The sequence below is a fragment of the Natrix helvetica genome (assembly GCF_964273705.1).
Source record: "Natrix helvetica genome assembly, chromosome: Z".
Lineage (NCBI taxonomy): Eukaryota > Metazoa > Chordata > Lepidosauria > Squamata > Natricidae > Natrix > Natrix helvetica.
In genome coordinates, this window is record NC_138554.1 from 115811102 (window position 1) to 115833208 (window position 22107).

The 22107-nt window shown below is 37.0% G+C and overlaps 1 long non-coding RNA gene across 1 annotated transcript in view; it reads right to left on the reverse strand.

Annotated features, from left to right (window-relative positions):
* Positions 1–1449: 1449 nt before the first annotated feature.
* Positions 1450–22107, reverse strand: part of LOC309401061 — a 40970-nt gene continuing 20312 nt past the window's right edge. Inside the window, exon 3 of the long non-coding RNA XR_014176752.1 lies at positions 1450–1541. This is a non-coding gene — a long non-coding RNA (uncharacterized lncRNA). The remainder of the gene's footprint in view (positions 1542–22107) is intronic.

Below are 22107 nucleotides of genomic sequence, written 5' to 3' on the forward strand. Positions count from 1 at the left end.
AAATTTGTACAGGGGTTTAAAGTTTAATCCGGTTTTAATTATATTTATTGTTATCTGTATGGTTTTTAATTTGGTACCTGTACACCGCCCCGAGTCCCTTTGGGGAGAGGGGGCGGTCTAGAAATCAAATCAAATAAATAAATAAAATACCACCAGGGCAAGTTTTGATTTATTCATATGGCAATTATGGCAGAAGTCTAATATTATCATTCAGTCAAAATGCAAATGTTTCAGTCACTGATAACTACTTGTACTGTACTGTACCAAATCATAGACATTTCTACGTCAGAGATCCAAAGTCTGGAAATTTTCCAATGCACTGTGACCATAGGAATCTTAACATCACCTTGTAGATCAAAACGAGTTCCATAATGCTCAGCACAATGGGATTTAGTCTTGATTACAGCCTAATAAGTAAGGAAAGGAGCACAAGTGAAAAAGTACAATATGAAACAAATGCAATGGTTTGAGTTTGTGGCATGCTGAGAACACTGCTTGCAAAGCCCATGATTTGGACAATGGAGATTTTTTTTTTTTTTGTTTTTAATGTCCTCAATTGCAAGCAGAGAAGAGTTGTTATTCAAAGCTGTTGGCCCTGAGAACAGAAAAACAAAGAAAAAGGTATGTGAGGGACCTCGTGACCTCAATAAATTGCTAGCTTTTTTAGATAGCAAGGGCATCCTTGAAATCCAAACCTATCCTCCAAAATCCAATCCCCTTCCTGTTACTATGGGGCAGAAGGGTCAACATGGGAGCTGTGAATCATGAGATCTCCCTCTCAAGCCAGGAAGAAATCTACGCAACTATGTTTTGTTTGCTAGGATATTTACAGGTCAAAAGGAAATCAAGGTAGCAAATGGCCTTTGTTTAAATTCAGAGTATTTTTAGCCTCCCAAACAAGATGATCTGCTTGTAGCATAAAGCAACCCGAGCAGCTTCTACAGTATTTTCAGCATTTTGTACCATAGCTCCACTTATAGATTTCCCCCGACTTGAAACCACAGGAAGCCATTGTCTGTTCCCATTCATATCCAACATTTCCCTGTAAAAGCTGCACATAGAGTTTAACATGGTTTTAATTAGCTTGTCCAAGTTAACCTTTTGCCCCTCTGTCATTAGGCTAAGAGACATGTGGGCAGGCTTTTCCATTTATGTTACAATTCTCATCAACTGGTGTAGTACAGCATTAAGATGCTAAATGCTTAACACTTGCTTTTGCCTGATATTCATTTCATCAAAAATGTCCTTTTGTCTCTTGACTATTTCTTTTAAAGTAGGATTTATGGATAAAAAAATACCCCCACCTTTTCACAGCTCTAATAAAAACAAATTTTAAGGGTGATGCAGGGTTATGATAAGCCTAAAGTGTGATGGTTTGAGCAGAAGTTCACCAGCTAACATGTTGCAAAAATTCCGCTTTTTTATCCCTTTTGGCAAACAGCTTCCTTGCCTTTTTTGCAGGTTTCAGTAATGGATAAAACCTGCAGTGTAGGAATGTTCACCTGGAATCTGTGGACATCTTCTTGTACAGTTCACCTTGTCTTGGGAGAGGAAAAAAATTGAGAAAATCCTCATCAGAAGTCCTGCTGGCATGCAAATTTGCAATCCATTAACACTTCCAAGATTTTCTGGGAACATATAACTTCAAAGGACATGGAGATGCACTTTACTTCAAAGCCTTGGAGATATTAAAGCTTTTTAGCCTTCACTAATACGTTAAAAAAATCAAGCAATATTCCACTGAAAACCAATGATAAAAATGGTTTGCATGTCAACAGACACATGTGCACAAATATATGTTGGAAATGTGTGATGGGAAGAAGTTAAAATGAGAAGGAAGGAAGAAAGGAAGGAAGGAAGGAAGGAAGGAAGGAAGGAAGGAAGGAAGGAAGGAAGGAAGGAAGGTTATTGTTTGTTACTCCAAAGGCAATAAATTTATCAATTAGCAAACTGAGTAAGCGACTACTCATTGACTTACATTTTTTTCTGCTCAACTATTGGGCAGCACAAATTAAACAAATATTTTCGGAAAGTTCTAACAAGAAGTTCTACAGTATATCGTAAACCCACAAATATACAATTAGCTTCCTGATGAAAGTGTTTTCAACTAAATATAATGAATAAAATTAAATAATTTGAAGTGCATTAAATGGTTTAAAATTAAAATTGATTTTAAAATGCATTGGAAATGATTTGAAAATGAGAAGATTAATAGTGTAAAATACTAACATTTTACACAAAGCTTGAAGTCTTTTTTTATGTACCTAGAACTGTTAATACTTTATACCAAGAATAAGTAATTTGATGCCCATTTGGTATAACTAACAGGGGAGTACCATATTGGCCACACTCGTAGGGCTGGTAACAGAGCTGAAGTCCAAAATTAAACTGTTAACCATTATTTAGGTTAGCCTGGCTTGGGTAGTATGCTAGACAATAAAATGCATTGTTTGTATTTGACTTAGTGTGTTATTTTGTCATTCCTAGCCATTGGAATTAGGAAACCATGTCATATTGTTCAGAGTGTTGTGTGTGCATTGTTTATTTAATGGTGTTAGCTGCCCCGGGTCAGTATATATTGTGATAGGGTACTTCCTATCTGCAGTATCACAAACTAACCTGATTTGATTGATGTCATCAAACACAAGGAAGGAAGGAAGGAAGGAAGGAAGGGAGGAGGGAAACAATCTCTTTCATTTATATTCTTATATACCTACTCGGCATCATAAGCAAAAAAGTATTTACTTAATTAAGTTTTATACTGACACAATCCTAATTTCTGTGAATATACATTTTAAAAATACCAAATTAAAAAAATGAAATATTTTAAGATATCAAATTAGGCTAACACAAGCGTTGCCAATGGTAGATCTACCATTAAAAGCTCTTCAATATCAATAATATACATTTGATTTGATCTACAGTATATTTTGTTCTTTGTTCCAAGTTAGGCAGTACACAAAGTATTCCTTTTTAGCTGTTACTCAAACAACTTCTATGAAGTAGATCAATCACATGCTGGCCATGCCCACACCCGGTTTAGCAAGGGGGGGGGAGTTGTAATGTGTCAAGTTTGACACCCCTAAAGTAGAAGAAGTTAAGTGACAGAGACAAAGTGTGTTTCCAGAGTTGGAAATGGAGTGGACTTGAATCCTCATACTCTTAATCATACTCCAATACAATCACTTCATAACAAATTTTACAGAAGAAACATTTATGCTGGTCACATGCTGGCCACGGGCACACCCAGTTTAGCAAAGGAGGGGAAAGTTACAATATGTCACGTGATGACATGCGTTTGACACTCCTAAAGTAGAAGAAGTTAAGTGACAGAGACAAAGTGTGTTTCCAGAGTTGGAAATGGAGTGGACTTGAACCCTCATACTCTTAATCATAGTCTAATACAATCACTTCATAACAACATTTACCCAAGAAACATTTATTTACTATAAAATATTTTGTCTGTAATGTGATTTGACTTAAGTTACCCATTCTCTTTTTTCTGAAATTCTAAGTAGTGGGATTTTGCTGGCTACTAATTACCTAGTTATGTTATTGGCTGGAATTGTTGCTACAAAAGAGCTATCTCCTGTTAAAGACTCTCCTCTCCCTTATTCTTTTTCACAATGAAGGGATTTTGCTGTTCATTCTATCATATCATAATCAATTTCATGTGACGCTGTTTTTTGAATTCTTATTATGAATGGAGGGTAACTTTTTGATTCTCTTTGCCTGGTTTCCCCATTGAATTTGCTTGTCAGAAGTTCGCAAAATAGAATCACATGACTCCAGGATGCTGTAACTGTCATAAATGTGAGTCAGTTGTCAAGCATCCAAATGTAAATCATGTGACCATGGGATGTTGCAATGACGGTCATAAATGTGAAAAATGTTTTAAAGTCCCCTTTTTTTCAATGCTGTCGTAACTTCGAATGGTCACCAGATGAACTTTGTATGTCAAGGACTACCTGTATTTTTGGTGTGATGTTTGTGGCTGAGCTTTACTGGGTTGACATTACAGTGGTTTACGTCAATGTTCTTCAACCCTGGCAACTTTTTTTTTTAATTTTTTTTTATTTTAATTAAACAAAAACAGAAAAAAAGAATCATTCTTCATTACATCTTGTAGAAAGTGTGTCGATTGGTTCCAAATAACTTTCGTGCATTTCTTCCACAATTATTACTTATAGCTCATATTAGATTATACACTTTAAATCAAAAATCTTTGTATATCTTACTATCAATGTGCCACAATTCTCACTTGACTACAGTTATTTGAATGTGCTTTTACCTCAAATTATTCATACTTAAAGACACAACCACATAATGGCATTCATTAGCTATTTCAAAAATCCTCCAATAACATTACACTTTTATGACATATTCTAAGTAAAAGTCAATTAATAAAATTTTTAAACCTTCCCCCCCACTTTCCCTCCCCCACTCACTGTTTAGAGTTTGTATCCAAGTTGCTTTTACCAATACCAGAGCATGTATATATTATTAAACAGTATCCATTGACCTTTCCTTGCTGTTATTATAATTATAAATCATTTACTATTTATATCCCACCTCCTCTCGTCAAACCCAAAAAACATTACACCTTTATGACAAAACCTAAATAAACGTTTGTTAATAAAATGTATAGGTCTTTTTTCCAGATCCCAATTTGCAATTCATATTCAAATTTCTTTTACTAGTTTGCCAGTACATATATATATCATTAAGCTGTATCCATTATCATTTCATTATTATTATTATTATAGTTAAATATTTGTTGATAAATAAACATTTAATAACAAATTAAAACAATCTAAGAATTACTAAATTCCTACTTATTGCTCAACCAAAATTAACTAATTTTAAGGTGACCAACCGTCCTCCTTTAGGGAGGACAGTCCTTCTTTTGTAAGTTCTGTCCTCCCTCGAAAAGTGTCCTCCTACATGTCCTCCCTTTTGATATTTGAAGGCTAATCTGTTGTGCGTTATGTGACGTATTTTATTAAACAGTTTTTAATGGTGTTTTTTTTACTTCATCGCAAGTATATTGAATAGATATTGAATCTTGTATTGAATTTTTATCTAAAGAAATGCTAGACATTAAAATAGACGACAATTGTCTCTTTGAAGAAATTAGAAGACTGAATGTATACTTAAATTCTGAAAAATTAATACAATGGGAAAATCAACATGTTGAAATTGATAAAAGATGGGTGGATATTTTCAGCCATTTCAAAAATGAACATATTCCATGTGAAAATTTATTTATACTTGTTCAATTTACGTTGTGCTGCCCTGGAACTAATGCAGGTTGAAGGAGTTTTTTTCAATTGCCAATGATTTTTGGACAAGTGAGAAATTGAGATTGAATGTTGATACTCCAGCTGCAGCACTTGCCGTAAAATTCAATATGAAGGATATTTCTTGTTCAGATATTTCCAATATATTGTTAGAAGATGATACATTGACAAAAATATTAATTCAATGGAAAAGTACTCATTTAAATAATAATTAACAGGCATGTAAGCATAATTACAATATAAAATGTTGCAAATGTTTTTATTATGCATATATCATATTTTAGTGTATTATTGTTGCAATGAATAAAATATTTCTTTTATATATTTTTTCCAATTTATTTGTCCTCCTTTTCATTGTAAAAAAGTTGGTCACCTTAGCATTTTGGACAATAGAACGTGTTTTGTCCTCCTTTTCATTGTAAAAAAGTTGGTCACCTTACTAATTTTTTATTATCAACTTTCATTGTCAAAACCCTGGCAATGTTTAAGCTGTGTGGACTCCAACTCCTAGAATTCCTCAGCCAGCATGACATGTTAAAAGTCATCAAGCTTCAGACACACTGATTGTAACAGTAAAGGCCTCACTAAGGTCTGAGAGCTCAAGTGTATGAGACCCTAAACTAGCCATCCCATTCACTAAGTAAAGATCAAACCTGTTAAGAAATTAAGCTCCCCTTTAGAAGAGCGAGTATGCAGAGAAGCATAATGAGAGTGATATGGAATAACAAGCACAAACCAGCATACAGAGACACTGAATAGTATAAAAATATAGTAGTTTACTTTGTAGAAATATAGAGGTATTCAGAGTCCGGTTAACAGTCCAAGTCATACACGGTTCAATAATTCAGTTATCAATATAGTCAGTCTAACACACAAAGTATAGCTAAACAGTTGCAGACCACAATACCTCAAAATACACCAACCAGCTTCTAATAAAACAGAGAGATAACAGCCATTCTGGCTCCCTCTTATAGCTGCATGAGGAACAAACCAATTACACCTCTTAAGCATTTAAAGTAACAGTAAAATAATCATAGATTATATACATTGCCAAGCCAAGCTTAGTTACATCCCTAACAAAACCTAGGCTTCTTTCCAGGTGTGAAGATGTCAGTGTTTGGCACAGTCCACGTGACTTGCAGAATTTCATTCTTAACATAAACATAAACTTAACATAAATCAGTGTTTTTCAAATACTGTACTCATCTCAAATGATCTAAGTACCAGAGCTCACTGTAACAACATTGCCAAAAGGCATTAAGATTTGTTAACATAATCTTGCGTAGCTTCGTCTCTGGTAATATCAAACTTCAGACTAGGGCATACAAAACTTTTCCTAGACCAATTGTTGAATACAGCTCATCTGTCTGGAACCTGCCCTGCATATCAGACATTAATACAATCAAACGAGTCCAGAGATATTTCATGAGAAGAATCCTCCACTCCTCTGCTTGCAACAGAATACCTTATGCCACTAGACTTGAAATTTTGGGCTTAAACAACTTAGACCTTCACTGTCTTCGTTCCACCCTAAGCATAGTACATACAATTATCTGCTACAATGTCGTACCTGTCAATGAATACTTCAGCTTCAACCACAACACATGAGCACACAATAGATACAAACTTATGGTAAGCCCCTCCAAACTTGATTGCAGAAAATACAACTTCAGTAATACAGTTGTCAATGCTTGGAAGGCACTACCTGACTTTGTGGACCTTATCCCATTCCTAAGAGGTCTTTAAGGGGCATGCATAAGCGCACCAGCATGCTTACCACCCCTGTACTAATATTCCTTGTATTTGTATACATTTCATGCATTCATAATCATGTCTATACTTATATCTGTTATCTAATTCATGCTTGACAAAATAAATAAATAAAATAAAATAAATAAAAACTTGGCAGCTTTAAGATGTGTGGACTTCAATTCCCATAATTCCCACCTGGTATACAGTCTATGGTAAATCTGGGAACTGAAGTCCACACATCCTAAAGCTGTCCAGGTAGAAACACTGGAGCATTAGACTCTGAGCTTTACATAATACTGCCTTGAACCTTTCTGATAAGCAGTGAATTAATAAGACAGCTTATTAGGAGGGAAAGTCTTTATCCATAATTTGTTGCTCTTTTTATTCCTCTGCTTTTCTATTTTCTTCCTAGTTGCTCTTGGGCCAGATGTCTTTAGTAAACAAAACAAAACAGCCAAGACTTCACAGATGATTTTCAAACAGAGCAATCACAAACAGGAAAATAAAATCATTTTCACATCATAAATCAACTTACTCCCAGCAACTTTTTAGGAATTCTCAAATTCTGAGTAATAGGGCTTTTCATAAGATGCAGGACTTAGTTAGACAGCCAGTGGGACCTAGGTGAGTGGATGTATAAATGAAGAAGTGCTGAATGGGTGGGTCCAGGTTAGCAGCAGCAATTAATGGAGATTTTTTTTAAAAAAATCTGACTCCAGATTTCAAGCCTTATTTATTATTTTATAATTTTCTCTGCCATGATCTTCTCTCATTCTGTTTGGTTTATTAATTTATTAATTAATTGCATTTAACTTCAGTCGGCACATCATGTTCTTCAGACTTCTTGTTGCTTCTTTTAGTAGTAGGTCAAACAGCAAGTCTTAATAACCAAATTAAGTCTTAATTAGTGACTAGTACTTTCTAAATATAATTCATTTTTCTAATATTAAGTTCTTACTGCACATACTAATACTTAAATATTCTAGTTAACATCTCATATTCAGTTTAGTATTACTATAGAAAAATAAAGACTAAATATACAGGATGTCCTCAACTTATGACCACAATTGAGCCCAAAATTTATGTTGCTAAGTGAGAAATTTGTTAAGTGAGTTTTGCCTTATTTTACGACTTTTCTTGCTAAATTTGTTAAGTGAACCACTGTAGTTGTTAAATTAATATGGTTGTGAAGTGATTCTGGCTTCCCCATTGGCTTTGCTTGTCAGAAAGTTGCAAAAGGGGATCACATGACCTTGGGACACCTCAACCATCATAAATGTGAGTCAGTTGTCAAGCATCAGACCATGGGGATGCTACAACAGTCATAAGTGTGAAAAATGGTCATAAATCACTTTTTTCAATGCCATTGTAGCTTTGAACGGTTACTAAACTAACTGTTATAAGTCAAGAACTAATCAATAACCGAGACCATTCTACACTTTCTGTAGTCTTCCAGTTCAGAATAGAAAGCTGAAGATAGACAACCTAAAGCTGTTTGCTGAGACAGATTGACAATCTGGTCTCAACATATCATAACTCTTTTCTTTCATTGTTTCAAGTTCAGATTTAGTGCAAGAGGAGAGCTTGAACTGCACTTAATATCTATTGAAATTAAGGAGATTTTACCACAGATTTTTAGAGAGCAATTTTGGTGCTCCAACTTTTCATTGGTGCAATGAAATTGAATGGAATGATTATTATTTGCTCATACTGGCCTTCCTGCCCTACTGCCCTGTACATAGTACTAGCACTAGCACTTAGTCTTATATACCGCTTCACAGTGCTCTACGTCTCTCTCCAAGCAGTTTACAGAGCAGTTTACCCACCTCGGAAAGATGGAAGGCTGAGTCAACCTTGAGCTAGACTAAACTCCTGACAGTAAACTGAATTAGCCTGCAATACTGCATCTAACCATTCTGCCACCATGTTTCCTTACTTTTACACCTTACTTTTGTATTTCCCACTGGAAGTGCTTAAAGCTGTTTTTTTAAAAGGAATCTGGTTTTATATGGTTTGCATCCCATTTTCAGGTAGACCTGGGATTAAGCATATTTAACTAAATGAGAAGTGCTTCTGAACTGATGCATATGTATATTTTTGCTTTGTTCCTTTAGAGACTGCCCCTATGCATTAATCCTAACTAGTTCATAGAAGTAACCAGGAATAGATGGTCTACTCCACTTGGTCAATCTTCTGTGATCTCTGCTTTATGCAAGTACATCCAGAAAAACAAGACATGGCCCCACTACTGGAAATAACATGGAAGAAGTGATATTGGTAAAAAAAAATATGGTACAGGTCAAGGCAAAAGACTGGTGGAAATAAAAGGCCAGAAGTCACATCTGGGTGGCCTGCTTGTTCATATTTGTGTTTGGAACAGAAACTGGGAATGCTTTTTTTTTTTAAGTACATAAAACAGATGCAAACCAGAATCCCATTCTGAAATGGCTTCCTTGGTAGACAAACATCATTTAGATCAAATGGTGTGCAGCAGAGTGGGTGCAAGCATCCATTCTATGTATGCACTTGGATGCACTTCATCTTTAGAATTTATGTAAATAATGAAATTAAAGTTCTCTTTTCTGCAGCAACTAGGAAGCTTAGTTCTACTGACAGTCCTCTTATTGAAAATGCCTACATAATACGGATGGCTTGAGTCTTCCTAGGAATCTCAGAATTCAAATGTATGAAGAAAGAGCAGTCAGGCATGAAGTAATCCCAGTCAAAGGGTATTTTTCTTCAGTAAGTGATCAGATTTTTTTTTCTTACACAGGATGATTAAAAAAGGTGTCTTCTGGGATATGGATTCCTTTATGTCCCCCTTTTTTCAAGAAGTGCTAATGTATATAAACTATACAGAAGAGGATTACTAGATATGTACCATTTATAATATAACCTTCTCTTCCCAATAGTATTTGTCCAGATGCTTCTTTGATACATATCAGCAGATTTTTAAAAGCCTTTCTAAGGCTCGCCTCCAAACTTGGTACCCAGACATCTGCCTCATTTGAATTTGGATATTTACTGATAATGTGACTTATTTTCAATTAAATAGCTCATGCATTGGATGCAGAAGGCTCCACATTCTTTTCAAGATCTTAAAACACATTTGGAATGATTCATTTCAGAGCACCCGGCAGTTTATAGACAATTCTGAGCTAGATGGAAAATTATATATTTGGGGTAGGGCAGCTTTTTATATTTGTGCTTGGCACTTATAAAGAAAGGCACTCTATTGAGAAAAGACTAGAATTGCGGAGACCCCAATTTCATATCTACCTACTGTCATGAAAGCTCATAGAATCTTTCTGCCCAATCTACATTATTAATTAATGCTGTAGAGATAATTTGGGCAGAAATAACATTACATATGCTGCTTGGAGTTCCTTTACAAAAATAAGCAATGCATTTAAAGAATAAATTATATTTATATATGATTTTTCTTTTTACTCACACTCTCTAAGTAGCAACAGGATAGTGTAAGTTAGGAAAGACCCCAAAAGAGAGCAAGTAGAACAGATAGAAGCTTAAACTTCTATCAGGCTTCTGTTATGTTCCTCATATGGAGGGAATATAAGGCAATTGTTCAATTACTATAATGCAAATATATATTCCTAAGTATTCTACCCTCCTAATAGTATAGTCTCGTACACAAGTGGTGAAGCTTCTGTTTGAAGAATACTATATAGAACTATGTAGGAAGAAGACGCAAATTGGCCTTGATCCATCTCAATCCATCAATTTGATTTAGACTGCTGTGTCAATTCACTTTGAATTGACCAATTTGGATCAAAATTGACATCTGAGTTCAAATAAAATCAGACTGTAAAAGTGAACGTGCACCTAGGTTGAAGTCATTTAAATCATTCCTGAACAATTTAATCATGATTTAAACAAATATTTAATAACAAATATTTCCATAAGAATATTAAGTAAATGTGGAAGAAATTATTAACATTCTGTGACCAAAATGCAGAATTCTCTGCTACAAGCACAAAATACAGTTCCTTTTTTTTCTTTTTTTCTTTTGGTAAGTGATACAGTTTTCTTAAGGCAAAGCTTGGTGTGATGGGGGTAATTTTTTAAAAATCTGTACATAATAAGTCAAGGACAAGCACTGGGTATACTGCAAAAAGATAGCCATGAGGAGAGACTGCATGATAATCAATGGTACGTCCTTTTAGTAGTTTATTTGTGTCTGTCCATACAAAGGGGGAAGAATATGGTTTTTAGCACACATCAGGGTTCACTTGCTCGTAGATGACAGTCTCGATAAGATTGGCGGTGGCTGCAAAAAACATTACTTCTGTTTATAAAGATAAAGCAGAAGGCACACACAAAATTTTAGTGAGTCAGAAGTAAGAAGACTTTTCAAAAGCACTTTTCTGAGCATTTAAGAGACTTTGAGTGAGTCCCAAAGATTACAGTATAGGAAGATCAGTCTGAAAGCATGTTAATGGACTTTTAGGAAACTATAAAGTAGCAAATGTTAATTTGCAATATGGCAACTGTTTAAAGTGGGATATCTAAAGAAAAGACACCTGGAAAGTAAGCAGTTTCTTATGTATTCACACCCACACCCACACAGGCAAACCCCCCTCCCCACAGACAGGCTTTTTTTTCCTCTACTCCCTTATTCCATATCAGTTCCTTTGTAAATATTGCTACAGTAAATGGTAGACAACATAGGTAATACAGAGATGGTATTCAGCGGTTCTCTCTCTCTCTCTAATGGCGGCTGCAGAAGACTCTGCCCACCCGCCCCCAATGTAATGGGGTGCACATGCGCAGAAGGTGGCACGTGAGCCCGCACGTTTGCGAACCAGTAGGGAAGGTAAGTGAATCCCACCGTTGAGGTAATACCTAATGCAGACTAATACCAATAGCTTTTGCAAAGTTATTCAAAAATATTTTTTCATTAGGATAACAATTGCAGAAGGTTGTGGGTTTTTTTCTGTGACGATCCTTTCTCCCTGTAGGAATCTGGTGTGAAATAATGAAGTTTAGAGCTACTCTGCCTCTTCTACAAACAACTAGTATAGTAACTAATACATTAAATATTGTAGTAGAGATTTGTGTTTAATTCCACTTCTAAAATAATAACTTAAAAGATTATTCCTAAAATAAATATAGGATTTGCACCCTTATCCCCAAACTAATGCATAACCCAGTACAGTTAGAATAATTTCCCTCAAAAAACTTGGGAGGGGAGAGAAAGAGAATTTTGAAAAAAGTAAACAAGCAAACCATTAGTCTTTGGAACTAGGACAATTTCATTATTAATGCATAATATATATAAATACATACAAACAATGCCATGCATGCCTAGTCATTTGAATAATCTTTTGAGCCAAAGTCACCATAAATGTATACAAAATAGGCAAGTGCAACTCCATGAAAAACATAAAAATAGGCTGTGAGACATTTTATAAGACTGAGAAAATTTACCATGATATAATTCTTCGGATTGCACAGGGAACTAATTGTGCACCATTCTGAAGATGTCTGAAACATTGAGCTGTATGGGATATCAACATTTTGTTAGGGAAGGAAATTGAGAAGAAAGTTCTGCTTCCCTAATTTCATAGCGATTTATCTGATGATATCAAAGTCCATGTTATAAAAAAGTTGACTTCTGCCCATTTTTTGCCATTAGGTCAGGTGAGTTAACTCATAAATGGATTTATACTCCATATTTTGTCTATGTCTGTACGTTGCACAAGATAATAAAATAAAAAAATATTTCCAACCTTAAAGAAATATCCAGTTTTAAAATATTTTAATATGTGATAAAGTTCCTAAAAATAAATTAGCTGAATTAGAAAAAAATATAATTGAAGTATGCACTGCGGGTTGCAATGCTGAGCTAACAATAAGGACTTTAGGGAAAAAAATCCATCTTCTGGATGGATTATTCATTGCCTTGTATCTCCTTCTATGGAAATGCCTCATCTCATTATTAAGATAATTGATTACATAAAAACAGTATCTTAATTTCCCAGTTAATTTGTGTGGATTTTTGAACTGCTTTTAAAATTATTCCATTCTATTCTGAGATCCAATAGTTGTCAAAAGGAAATATGCTTGAATGGATTAATGAACAAAAAAGAAGCCAACTTATTTTTGGAGTATCCTAGATAATATGCACTGTTTAAAGTATTTAAAATATATAGTTTTAAATGAAATGAAAGCTTTTATGAAATGTTTATTTTCATTTATAAAACATAAATGAAAACATTTCGAACTAAACTCCAAAAATATATATCTAAATTTCCTGCATTTTTCACACCAGATTCCTCAAGTGGAAAAAAACGTCATTTAATCTGGCATTTGGATGATTTTGGGCGTGAATTCCCAGACATCATGGCTGAAGATCCCATTTGGAAGCTTGTGAGAAACTGTTTTCTACTTATGTTTAGCTTTTGCCAGAAAAAATCCAAGAGGTTTTGGAACTCAGGTCTGACAAGATTGCCAAAGACAACTCCCACAAAATCACTTTGGAGCATTTTTGTTAAAATATATGCCTCTTCACCTCCTAGCATGCAAGCAAGCTTTATGGGTCATCATCTCATTTTCATGAACGTAGCTTCGTAAAACTGACTTTTCTGCACCTTTGGCTATACAAATAAAGCAGTCTTGGTGTTGAAAGTGACTTCTGTTCTGCCTGTTTTCCTCACTGCCTGGAATTAAAAAGCCTCTAGTGAGCTACTAAGCTCTAGAATTCAGCTGCTAACCATGGAAACAAAATATGCAAGCTTGGAATAGAACAGCGGAATTGGGGAAAGAAATATCTTCTAAATTTACAAATGAATTTAAATAATTAAAATGAATTATTGGAGAAATAGGTGCGAAGTGAAGGAATGAAATCTTCGTGTTTAGTCAAAAAGAACAATAATGCTGTAAAACAGTATGAAAAGAAAAAAGGTCAATCTACTCCCAGTCTACTCCCAAATGTACTTGAGTATTCCATGTTGCAATTAAAATAAAAGTCTTTACTTGCACTATTGGTGTTTGTCTTTCTTTAGTTGTTCTATGGTGGTGAGCTTTACTAAGAAAGCAAGGGTTAAAATCTTCCTCCTCATGCATGATGGCCCCTTCCTGATAGGAGCTGGCTTTATGCTGCTAAGAGAGATGCAAAGTAGAATCTTAAAATATCATCTAATTAAGTCTTTAAGACAGTTGCCTCAAACAGCAAGAAGTAGCATATAAATTTAATAAACAAACAAATATACAAAATATTTTGAATTGTCAATCTTTCCAGTTTGAACTAGGTTATTCTGTCACTACCAGAAACTTTCCAGTACTGATCCAACTATACTGCAAGTATTCTGAACTTTATATATTTTACACAAATATATTCTATTTTTCCCAATTTTGCAATATTCACATAACTACATGCTTGATTACAAGTTCTAGCATGATGTAGTAGTTTCTCTTTGATTCCACATACTATGTCAACTTCCCCAAACTGTTACCCTCTGAATATGTCCCCCATATAGTAGGGATATTGGTTGAAGACCATGGAAACTGTATTTTAATATGTATTGAGGGCTCTAGTTTATGAAAAGCTACCCTGTGGTATAGAATTAAACCCATATATTATTGGAATTTATAGACAATATTTAACACCTTACATTGAATCCAAGAGACAAAAAGGCATCCTTATCAAATGCTGCCAGATACATATTGCAGCCAGAAGCCAAATGTTCTCAACACCAAGGGTGGTCTCCATATTATGAGTTATGTTAGTTATATCATAACGTTTTCAGAGCATGTTTATTATCTACCAGACAGAAGAAAATCAGTGAAGATCAAACTCCTAACAATAAATTCCTCATGCCATTGTTTTTCACAGCAATGCCATGAAGCCATTTATAGACTTAGGGTAAGAATTCAAGAAAGGAATTGCAATAATACTGTTCCTTTGATTTTTATTTATTCTTATTTGTTCTTTTTCTTTAAGACTTCTATGTGAATATTTCTAACATTTCTCATTTATGAAGTTGACTATCTAGATAAGTAGAAAAGTTGTTTCAGTTAAATTATTTTCTTTTCCATTATCTTGAGATTTGGTATCGTCTCTATATTTAGTTTAATCACTATTGTTCTACAACTTTTGGGTGGAAAAGAATGTCCAGTGTATAGCAGATGGTCAGTGCCAGAGCAGTTCAGCTTGGGCAAATTAAGCCTTCAGCGCTCACAGGATTAGAAATTGGCCTCACTTTCTTATTTTCTTTTAAAAAAATAATAATTTTGTTTATAGTTTTTTCTTTAACATCCATAAATGCTTAGTGAACAGTGAATTGTCTGGGTCAATATACTTTATACACAATACTAATAATAACATTACCTAGATATTCATAATCATAATATTTCAACTTCTAACCTGAGTGTATACATGGTAATTATAATGTATTCTATTATATAATAGACTGATATATGTCAGGGTGGGTTCTAGGTGGCATTACTGCCAGTTTGCTCATGGGTGCACGTGCGTGCTAGATACGCACTGCACATGCATGTGCAGTTCAATAAAAACTGTTCTGTGTATGCGCATAACTCAAAAACAAGATGGTGACAGCAACTGCAGTGACTAGGGAACCGGTTTGGGGGTGTGGCCAGGTTGTGTTGCTGCCGGTTCTGCGACCCAGGCCGGCATGCCACTACCAGTTCAACCGAACTGAGCTGAACCAGTAGGAACCCACCATTGATATCAGTATACATAATATTATTTTCCCAATTTCTACTTTCTACCTCTTTTTTCTAATCTTAATAAAATAGCCACCATATTAAGAATTTTAACTCTTATTGACTTTCTGGTAAATCTTTCATGCTTCTCCCTCTCTTACTTTCATTGATAACAAATGGTTAGATCTATACATGGACACAGATACTCTTTTTGTTTATTCTTTAAAATGTTTTGTATTACGATAGTGAAACTTTAAAAATAAGCTGTATGCTTAGTTACTGAGCATGTCATTCAAACTGCTGTATCCTAGTTATGTTTGTCTTTTCTGCTTTGCAAATAAAACTTTGGCCAGATGCCTTGTAACTTTCATATTAGTGAATGGCAGCTGGATTATGGATACTCTAGGGAGGTGTTTCCCAAGTTCTGCAACTTTAAAATGTATGGATATCAATTCTCGGAATTCCCCAACCAATCTGGAATTTAAAATCCAAACATCTTAAAGTTTCAGAGATTGAGAAGCATAGGAGCAGAATCTAAAAGAAGTTCCTCTCCAACTGCACAGTTAAGTCTGTTTTATTGAAAGAACTAAATATAAACAAGAATATTTGATCCTTCTCACATTTCAAGAGTCTGATTACTAGAGGATGATTACTAACAAAGAAGAAACTCTGTTTTCTTCTAGAAATATATTGCCCATGAGAATTGAAAAATTTGACTGGTAAAATACTTAAAAAGTTTTACTACTAAAACATCCATATTTTGTTATTAGTTCAACAGTGCAATTATACAAGTTTTCTTTGTATAATGGCTCAGAAGTAAAATGTTCTCCGATAGAAAACTTCTGAAGATGCCCTTGGCTTTAATTCAAAGAAGTGGTATAAAAGGTGTAGAAATATTGTGATGTAATGATTGGAATATTTGATTAGGACCAGGAAGACTCCCATCCAGCCATAAAACCCACAGGAAAATTTTCAGCCAATCAGTATTTCACTCAGAGAGGTATAATGAAGAAATACTAAGGAGGAAAATACTATGTTAAAGGAGCCCAATCTTTCTGTGTTTGGTTGAAGGTGGTCTTAATCTCAGTGATTCAGATTCAAGCATAATTGGAAGAGTCATTCTCTTTGAATTTAATATTATCATCCAGTTGTAAACCTCAATAACACAAATTGAAAATATGTAGATGATGATGAAATCATGCAAATGCCTTGATTGTGTACTTTCTGAAGCATTTGTGTGATTATGTCATCATTTGCATCCTGTGGATGCTCATGGGGCAATACAAGAAGGAACAGCCTTGATTCTTCAGCTCAGGTTGAATGTTCCAATGCTAGAAATAAGCTGTTTGAAAAATGCATTGTTCTCATTAAGAATATAAGAAGATCCTTGTTCAGTCTGATCAATAGGCCAACTGATAGTGTATTCTGTGCAGATGTGGTCAAATGGTCAAGAAAATTCACAACTAGACATGAAAATATGACTTATTGTTTCCTAACAACTAGTATTTATGTTATGCACCATCAACATTAATAGCTATTGATAGTCTTCATGAATTTCTCTAAGCCCATTTTAAAGTTGACTAACTTGGTGACCATCACAAGTGCTAACAGTAGGATTCCGTTCTTTTACTCTATGCTCTAAAGAAACACCTTTCTTATTGGCCTTGAATTCTCCTTATATTTGATTTCAGCCCAGGGTTATAGTATAAGGGGGGAGGGGGACAGTACCTTCTATCTTTTTTCTTCTGCCACATATGGATTAATATACCTCTATTCTAGTTCTCTGGTTCATAAATAAATAAATACTGAATACTTTCTTTAAAGAAGTTATAATTATGTTGGCTGATCTTTTCTGCATCTTTTTACCTACCCTTGTACAATGAGTCAAAAGCAAGGTATTAACTGCATCTTCTAAATTTGATTATTTGAACAAGTGGCATCAACGGGTACTTTCATGCAGCCATTGATTTTGCCCCCAAGGACTCAGAAACATTTCACCGTGTCCTTATTTCTGCTGTTCTTTCAAAGTTCAATACATTTCCTACATTAGCTAAGGTTCCCAGAAAATTAAAATAAGGGAATATTTAAAAAATCAGCAGTTAGCCAATACTGTAATTTTCCCTGTTCTTATCCTGGACATGCTGCATTTATTTTCTCATCTTAGAAAACATTTTTCCCCTGATGTTCACTCACAAGTGATATCTTTTTCATCATTACATACATTTCAATGCTTGTATGTTGACTATAATGAGATCCTATTTTGTTCAAGAATGCTTTGAATATAGATCCTGCAAATCTATGTTCAACGCACTCCTACAACTGTAGGTTTCTAGTTTGATAGAATACCTCATCAGATCCTATTAACTCTCATTACAGCTTCATGCACCCCAAATGGAGCATTCCTCTCTAAGATAACCTATTATATTCTTTGACAGAGTGACAAAATGAGTGGACCAGAGAAATGCTGTGAATATAATTTACTTACTTAGACTTCCGTAAGGCATTTGATAAAGACCCCAACTTACTACTTGATAAGATAGAATAATCTGGGTTAGATCATGGGTATCAAATTCACGGAGTCACATTGCCGTCATGTGACATTTCATGACTTTTACCCCTTCGCAGAGCTGCAGTGGGTGTGGCCTGCATGTGGATGCATCTGGTCTGCGGGCTGCCAGTTTGACACCCTAGTTAGACAGCGTCACCATCAGATGGATTCATAACTGGCTGATCAACCGCACTCAATGTGTATTCCTCAATGGAACTGCATCTACATAGAAGGAAGTATGTAGTAGGGTATCCCAAGGCCCAATACTCGTCAATATGTTCATCAATGATTTGAATGAGAGGGTAGATGAGGAACTCATCAAATTTGCAGACAACACCAAGCTGGAAGGACTAGCCAAGACCCGAGAACAAAGGCTTAACATACAGAAGGATCTTGACAGATTTGAACATTGCACGCTAACTAATAAAATGAAATTCAATAGTGAAAAAAATAAGGTTCTACATTTAGGTAATACCAAATGCACAGATATAGTATAGGTGGTACCTGGCTCAATAGTAACTGTGAGAGGGATCTTTGAGCCCTAGGGGGCAACCATTTAAATATGAACCAGCCAGGGATGTGCGGTCAGGGGAGGCAGGGGAGGCAGAGCCGCACCGCTCTCATCATGAAAAAAAATTTTAAAAAGGGAAAAGGGAAAAGGCGCTGAGGAGCCTTCTGCACATGTGGTCGGGAATGGGAGCGCTCCGTGGTCCGCTTCATGTTGACTCAGGAGTCAGGAAGGAGGGGAATGGGACCACGTGTGCAGGAGGCTCCTCTAGCCTCAGCCTCCCTCCTGCACACGTCCCATTCCCCGCCTTCCTAAGTCAACATGAAGGGGATCGCGAAGCGTGAGCCGCTGTCCCGTGGCGCACGCTGCGCGATCCTTCCTCCGCGATCTCTCCAGCCTCCCTCCTGCGCATGTCCCATTCCCCGCCTTCCTAAGTCAGCGCGCTCCGCGGTCCCCTTCATGTTGACTTAGGAAGGCGGGGAATGGGACGTGTGCAGGAGGGAGGCTGGAGGGATTGCGGAGGAGGGATCGCGCAGCGTGAGCTGTGGTCCCGCGAGCACGCTCCGCGGTCCCCTTCATGTTGACTCAGGAGTCAGGAAGGAGGGGAATTCCCCTCCTTCCTGACTCCTGAGTCAACATGAAGGGGATCGCGACTTCTGGTTCCGGTTGCGGTACGCGACGGGCAAGCTTTGCTCACCCCGCGCACTCCTGGTGGGCTCCCCTTTGATCAGGGGGCACAGGACGCCCTGTAGGGGCTTGTGCCGAGGGGGCGGGGTAGCGGGGGATCTCCTGTGTCATCGGCGGCCGGGGGCCCCCGCATCGCCCTAGGCACCAGGAGGCAAGAGGGGAGGCGCCGTGGCGTCTTTGCGTTGAGGCAGCCGAATGAAACCCAAGATTCGAAGGACGCAGTTGCTGTGTGGTGAGATGGAGATTCCCCCCGTTCCCTTTGATGATTGAGTGAAAATAAACAGACTGTCAGCTATTTGGAAAGATCTTCAATTCGTGGCTGGGAAGTGTGATTGGAGGGAGGGGGATTTCCCCCTCCCCTTGGACAAGTGGCTTGAAACTGTTTTGCTCCCTGCCCCCAGAAGAGGAGGGGGGAGTCTTGGAATGGAATCACCCTCGTAGCAAAAAGCAGATTTCCTTTACTGCAATTGTGAAATGAGGTGATGATCTGTTGTATTTTGAAAACTTTGAAAACTTTTGCCTTGGGATCCCAGAGCTGGCAGGGCAAGATGGCACACTTCCGTTGTCTTTATGTACTTTGAAATTTGACTCCACCTACAGAAGTTGCTGGCATTTTGTCTTTGTCTCTGTGGCACTCAGAGAAGTCTCGTGTTACATCTTAACCTGAACTTGGAACAAAGGACTTTATTGCTTTATTACCTAGGTCCCTATTTGTCTGGGCTCCTCTGCCTCGCGATCTCTCTCGGCTACCCACCTCCCTAGTTGCTTCTTTTCTGTATTGACATTTTCAACTCTGAGCTTTGATTACCACAATGCCACCCAAAAGACCACCACCAGGGAAGCCGGGATTTGCGGACTCCGCCCCAACATCCTCAACGTCCAGCCCCAGCGGACAACAGACACTAACTTCTTTGTTCCAGCCCAAGCCCTCTGAGGTGGACTTTCAACCCTATGTTTGAACAACTCTTAAAGGGGCAGGAGGAACTAAAAAATCAACTGAAAGAAATGAACGAGCAGATCAGAGAGAATAAAGACCATGTGACCCAAAACTCACAGAGACTGGAACTTTTGGAGGAGGGAACAGCTGAGATGAGAAGAGAGGTGAAGGGAGTGCAGAAAGGAAATCAAGAACTGGAGAACCACCAGATAAAAACGGAATTTGAACGAATGTCCTTCTTTCTTGGGTTCCAAAATGTAATTGAGGCTGATGATGAAGACCTAAAGGATATTATGACAAATTTACTGGCTGAATATATCAAAAAAGACAGACAACAGTTGGGGTGGGATATTGACCTGGTCTATAGAGTAAACTCAGCATATGCCAGAACACATAACGTTCCAAGGGAGGTACACATCAAATTTCTTAGAAAGACCACAAGAGACGAGATTCTGAGTGCACAAAGGGGGCAAACATTAAAATATAAGGATAGAGAAATAGCCATTCTGAAACAGATCCCAAAGAAAGTTAGAAATTAAAAAAAATATTCGCTCTTAGCGAATAAATTATACTAGAAAGGGGTGTGGTTTCGATGGCTGTTGCCAGAAGGTATGCTAATATTCTGGGAGGACACGAGAGTTAGAATCAACACGACCACTGAGGCTGAGGTCTTTATGGAAAAAAATAAAGTCCTCCTAGATAAACCTAATGACACTACACCGGACATACAGGACACGGGAGGTGCTGGAGCCCTGCCGGGTGGGGGGGAGAAGAGACAACATTGAGAAAACTCAGATCACAAAAATGAACTTGAAAATCTGTGTGATATAAAATGATTGAAATTATCTTAAGATAAAAGTTTATTGCTGACAAGATAGTACTTAGTAATAACAAACCAATGTATTAGTAAATGAAAGTTATGAGAATGGGGGGGGGGAGGGCCATTTCCTGCATAATGTAACTGTCAAAATTTGTACTTCATCCATTACCCCTTTCCTTGAATATTTTGTTTTAAAAACCAATAAAATTTTGTTTAAAAAAAAACATGAAGGGGATCGCGAAGCGTGAGCCGCTGTCCCACGGCTCACACTGCGCGATCCCTCCTCCACGATCCCTCCAGCCTCCCTCCTGCGCACGTCCCATTCCCCGCCTTCCTAAGTCAGCGCGCTCCGCGGTCCCCTTCATGTTGACTTAAGAAAGCGGGAATGGGACGTGCGCAGGAGGGAGGCTGACATGGTCCCATTCCCCTCCTTCCTGAGTCAACATGAAGGGGACCGCGGCTCACGCTGATGACGTCACCAGCCTCACCAGCCATAAAGCTCACCGCACGGAACCAGCAATGTGCTGCAGCTGCCAAAAAAGCCAACAGAGTTCTAGGCTGCATTAACAGAAGGTTAGAATCAACATCACATGAAGTGTTAATGCCACTTTATAATGCCTTGGTAAGATCACACTTGGAATACTGCATCTAGTTTTGGTCATCACAATTTAAAACAGATTGTGACACTTTAGAAAGAGTGCAGAGAAGAGCAAAAATCTAAGAAATAAATAAATAAATAAAATAACCATTTTGCAGGATCCAATTGGGTCAGTCACCAGGACCACAGGTTTAGTCCTTCTGAGCTTTCGAATTCATGCTGGAGCCTATCCTCAGAGAATTTCTCTCTAACAGAGTGTGTGCTAGAGA